The sequence below is a fragment of the Elaeis guineensis genome, chromosome 4, assembly GCF_000442705.2.
Source record: "Elaeis guineensis isolate ETL-2024a chromosome 4, EG11, whole genome shotgun sequence".
NCBI lineage: Eukaryota > Viridiplantae > Streptophyta > Magnoliopsida > Arecales > Arecaceae > Elaeis > Elaeis guineensis.
The window spans coordinates 23,902,633-23,908,787 of record NC_025996.2 but is presented as its reverse complement, the minus strand read 5'-3'; the positions used below and the strand labels follow the sequence as shown (position 1 = coordinate 23,908,787).

The 6,155-nt window shown below is 37.4% G+C and overlaps 1 pseudogene; it reads left to right on the top strand.

The window, feature by feature from the left end:
• The first annotated feature begins 607 nt into the window (after window positions 1-607).
• On the top strand, window positions 608-1,202 carry LOC140857519 (uncharacterized; annotated as a pseudogene).
• The last annotated feature ends 4,953 nt before the right edge of the window (window positions 1,203-6,155 follow it).

Genomic DNA, 6,155 nt, shown 5'->3' with positions numbered 1-6,155 from the left:
ATATTTAATTCTTGAAAGTAACTTGTGCGTCTTAAAGATTATGTACGAAATAGAGCCTATCCCGAGAGCTCGATTGCTGAAGGATATATTACTGATGAATATTTGACATTTTGTTCAAGATATCTTCAAGGTGTAGAGACTATTTTTAGTCGACCTCAATGGCATAATGACTTTGTGGAGAATGCAAAACTGTATAAGTTTTCAACTGCTGAAAAATTCTTGGGAAGAGCTGAAAGTATTGTACTTGATCAAAAATCTTTAGCACAAGCACATTGTTATGTGTTACTTCATAGTGACATAATATCTGACCATCGCATGTTAGTATATTTAAGGCATGACATTAAGATTTAAATTTTATATTAGATATAATGTTCTAAATGATATATTTATATTTTATGCAGTAAATTTTTAATTTATCAAAGATGAGCCAATCATAATATTCATCCTAATGCAAGGATTGAACAGCGATGTTTGGTCGAGTTATTTCCTATGTGGCTTTCGAATTAGGTGTGATTTATATTTAATTATGGGATATATTAATTTTTGATACATATTTAATATCAGATAACTCAACAGTACTTCATAATATTTTTTTTAGATATCAAAGATGATGGAGAGAAATAATTTAGATGAACTAATAGCTCTTGCTCGAGGACCTAACAAGATTGTGAATAGATATAACGGTTTCATAATTAATGGCTTTAAATTTCATACTAGAGAACAGAAAAAATTTAGAAAAATACAGAATAGCTGTGTTATGGTGGAAGCGGATGGAAAATCCTATTATGATGCACTTAAAGATATCTATGAGCTGGATTATTATGAAAAATTTTAAGTAGTATTGTTTAAATGTGATTGGGTAGACATAAACTCACCAAAGGATTTGAAGCAAGATGCAAATAGATTTACACTTGTAAATTTTTCAAGGTTGATACACACTGGTGTGTTATTGAAGGATGACCCATTCATTTTTTCATCTCAAGCTCGTCAAATATTTTATGTACAAGATGCAAAAGATAAAGATTGATTTACTATCATCAAAACAAAACCTAGAGACTTATATGATATGGAAAACCAAGTGGAGGATGATGACGATGACACTTATACACAATGTATGCCCTACAATTTTGTGCCAGCTGATGATTTAAATGCTACGACGATGTTGGTTAGGACAGAATTTGAAGGAAACACTACTGCTTGATTGTTACTGATAATAATTATTTATGATGTATATAATTTACATTAATTATTGTGTTATTTTACTCCATATATTAATTGATTCTACCTTTTATTTATATAAATGCTAGGTGACATCATGCGTCGCAGGGGACGATATGCTGGTGTGCAGTTTTAGTTTTCACAGACAGAGGCCGGTACATCTTTTTCAGCACAGCAGCCTGAGGCCAGTTCAGCTGTACAGCATTCTGAGCTCTGTCCTTCTTCATCATCAGCACAGCACGATCCTCCTGTTCATCAGTCAGATGATGAGATACACGTGCAGGGTATATATTGTCTTTCATATAATTTTATTTTTATTTTATTTTATGTATATTTATGATGTCGTTACTTTTATGTATTTTTTACAGACGGATCTGGGAGAGTACGCCCCAGACGCGGACCCACAGTAGTACGAGATATATGGCAGATGCGTGAGGACGAGAGAATTATTGTGGAGTGCAATCAGCTAGGTCAGCCAATTAAGAAAGCTACCTGCTTATTGACTTCATTTTTAGAGACTGTTGCTCGGAGGCTTCAACTATATCCGTTGGGCTATGCAAAATGGAATGACATGCTTCCAACGTATAAAGTTGAGCTCCTCCAAGTTATAGAGGTAATGAATTGATGTTCATACTGTATATTAATTGTTAATCACTTGTATAATTTATTTTATTTAACTTTTTTTTTTATAGAGTAAGTTTGTTCTCCCTCCATCCACTCATGATTTTGTAATGAAGTCTCTCAATCACAAATGGAAAGAATATAGAGCACAATTGAAGAGGGACTATATGAGACAGGGTATGACAGAGGAGAAGGTTGCTAGGAATTATCCTCCTGATGTACCCCCTCATCAGTGGATGGAGTTGGTTCATTATTGGTTCTCTGAGAGAGCACAGGTATATTATCTGCTCATTATCTTTTCTTTTAAATATTTTATAAAAATATTAATTTATATTATATATTATATATTATACATATAAAAAGTTCTTTACTTTATTTTACAAACTTATTCTGCTATTGGTAGAGCTGTACGAGCAGCTCAGTCTGTTCCTCATACATCGAGATCGAAGAGTTATGCACGACTCCTACAGGAGTTTGTATGTTCCTTAAACTTTCATAATTAACTTCTAATTTTTATTTGAAATATTTATATAACTAATATCATTATGTATCGTGGACCATGTCTGTATCATGATACTCATATATTTTTTTAAATTGTTATAACTATTTGCTTAAAATTAAAATTATTTGTGTAGGTGGATGAGCATGGGAGGGAACCCGATAAAGTGGAGTTTTACGAATGACTCATACTCATCAGGATGGTACTTTTGTTCGAGATGAGTCGAGAGATTTATATATACGGCATTATTAATATTTTATTTTTTATAATGATTTTAAATTAATTTTGTTAGCTATTAATGTATAACTCTTGTTTTCAAAATAAATACAGGAGAGGGCTACATCTCTCATTGCGGAGCGTGACGACGAGTCTGCAGCATCTACGCAGTAGAGTCGTATCGAGGCCGAGGTGTTCACAGAGTTGATGGACTAGAGCGCTACGGCCGAGTGAGGGGTTATGGAGTAGGAGTCACCCCCACTCAGTTATCTGAGGTTAGTAGATATACGCAGCATGCTGCAGTAGATGCTCAGGATTCATGCGTCCGCAGACTCAAGGCGGAGATACAGGAGATTAGACAGAGTCGTGCCGCTGAGATGGAGGAGATGCGACAGAGTCGTGCCGAGATGCAGGCCATGAGGGGACAGATTGATCGGTTTACATCTTTATTAGAGATGTATGGCCCATCTCAGGTAAACACATATTATTAAATATATATTTTTGTATTAATTTGATGATCTATATATTTTTATTTATAGATATGCAAATCAAGCTTTTCATATGTTTTTTGTAGGCTCCTGGCACATCAGACACCCATCGAGACGGCTGCACGTTACGTGAAGACAGCGACGACCATCCACCTGCAGATTGACATCATTTTATTTTTATTATAGTCTTAAATTTTCTGTATGCTTTTAGTTAGGTTGAACTCTTGATTATAATAGACAATTAGTACTTTGTTTTTATTTATATAAAACAATGTCTTTTGGTTTGGTTAAATTTGTTATTGAAGTTTGCTTTTGATGTGAATGGTGGTGATTGTACAGGTTTATGTTTGAATAATTGATATAATTTTGTACAGGAATGTATGTATTCTTTTTTTTGTATATAAAATCTGTATATTTTTTTTTTTCTGTTAAAAAAATTAACGACGCATATAAGCATCGTTAATAGACTGATTAACGATGCTTATAAGCATCGCTAGTGACTTAACTGTCGACGCTTCGAAAAGCATCTTGGTAGAGTGGAAGACGCGTTGTCATTAACGATGCTAAAAATCGTCGGTAAAATTTAATTTTACGATGTTTTAAAGCATCGTTAAAAAATTTTACGACGTTTTTAAAAAGCGTCGGCGCTGTTCGTCTCCACTCTTACATAAACGACACTTTCGTGACGCTTTTTGAAGCATCGCAAAGCTTATTTTCGATGTTTATTAGCATCGTAAAATATCTTTTATAGCATTGCTTTTTACTATTTTTACTGTAGTACATGTAGAATTGTTGAGTATTCACGTGTAAAGTTGCAGAAGTATTATCCGTAAAGACATCTTTTTTAGATTCAGAAAAAAGAAGACAGTTTTTAGTTCTCTCCTCTGCTACATAGACAGAAAATGAAAGTGTGCTCATCGATTCACATAAATAACAATGTCTTATGGATAAATGTATGTATCCCACATATTGCATTGGTTGGTTGGATTGTACTCATGCATCACATGCACACTATGTACTCTCAAAGCAGTCATGAGTACTACCCATGCTGGTATAATGGGGCGGCGTGTGGGCACGCAAGAGAGAGTCGTTGGTACTGCAACGGCAAATATTGGGTGGCTATCGAGATTGGGTCATCTGACTGACTTGGAAGTGGGTCCTAAGCCCAGGGAGGCGTCGTTATCATTAGAACATCCCCAAGCAAGGGAGGAAGATAACCTGACCACCTTTTGAAAAGCAAATACCAGTTGATCCCCCGCAACATCAAGTTCTGCTATCTGCTGTAAGTACATATGAAGCCATGTGACAAAGAAACCGGGTCCTCCATGGTGCACTTGCAGTGCATTGTGCTGGCCGTCCGTCGTGCTTGTGCCTATTTGTGCGCACAGTATATCTATGCACATGTTGCTTTCTGACCGTCCATTCTACGATAGATGATACTCATAATGCGTCGTAAAGGATCTGCACTCTATGACCATTGATATCAGTCTATTGGGTTGCTTCCCCTCCACTCCAAACACCACCGATTGGGATACAACAAAAATATTAACCACTATAATGAGGCCTATAGTACCGAATTGGATCCTATGTATGGACTCGGATGAAAAATACAATTACTGTTTGTTGAGCATAGATTTCTATGATGTACGATTTGCACCATAGAATTAATGCCGAGCAGCATTCGATGGTCGCCATCATGAGATGGCCACATATTTGATGGTCATCCATCTTTTGATGGCATCCTTCACATGCTGTACATCACTATGTGATATAAACAGCACGCTATGGAGGATCATGGCTCCTGTTTCTCTCCATCAACACAACTCTTTGCTGATTAATGTGTTGGGGTTGGGGACCTCTCCCAGCAGGAGTCGTTTCATTAGGGCAGCGCAGCTCTAACCCACGTGACGCCGTGCTGTAGAACTATTGCTGTGGTCCCGTTGGACTTGGTTTAATTTGCAAGCCTCCAAGCTAACCAAATCGTAAGCAAGAGATAACTTTGGAATCCAATTTAATACTTGTGCTACAATAGCTAGCTATAAGAAAGACAAGGCCTAATCCTATGTGACTTAAAATTCTATTTAATAGGCATGCATGGTTGTGCAAGGGATTAATTAGTCGTTATGGATGAGCCATAGAATCTTCAGCCATATTCTCCTTATAATAATCTTGAGCTAAAATCTCAATCCTATCCGACCGCGGCCACCTGTGGTCTTTTTCGGTACCCGATGCTAACTTGGAGATTCCTGTCGTCCTCCCTCAGCGGTGCACATGAGCGGGCTCAGGCAAGGTGCAGTGCTCGAGTCAGTGATGAAGAGATCAGAAAGGTGACCGATCTCTTTGGAGGAAGAAGACAGTGAACAGTTGCCATGAGGAAGCTTTAACGGGGCCTTTCATCATGACCAGCAGTGTCTCATTACTTACTACACCTGAAAATTATGTACAGTGTGTTCACCCAAAAACAGAGAAAAACGTAGTTTTGTACAGTGGTCCTTCGTGTGGACGCATGGCACGAGAGAGAGAGAGAGATCAAAGCCTACTGTTTTCCTTTTCCCCACCCTCCTCCTCTGAGCTGGCGAAACTTTTGACAGCCTCACGTTAGGCCAGCCATTGGTCCGGTCAATCTGTGATGGACCAAGACTTATCCTGATAATTAGGTCTGGTTCTACCGGGTTATTTAGACATGTAGATTGGGTTTGGACCTGCAACGTGATCCATTTAAGTAATCTCCTCGCGTTAGAATCATATTTTTCCGTATATTGACGTAGGCCAACCTGATGCGTTCACTAACTGAGCCTGAAATGATTCAGCTAGCATCACATAATCCAATCCTGGTCCGACTCAAAATTTCTCAGCGTCCTTGTAAGTCACCCTTTGATGTGTTTGGTTCGAAAGTTGATATTAGGACTATTATTGTGATTATATATTATAGGTTAAGGGCTAAAATGTGATTGATTGAACCCCATCCTCATAAATAAGGTTTGTGGTAGCATTCTGCATTGACATCCCGGTTCCAGTTTCTTCCACTTGTTATCTAGATTTGTCACTAGTTTTCCTACAGAAGAAGGGAAGACTTGTGTGTGCCTCTATATATATAGATATTAAAACAGTGC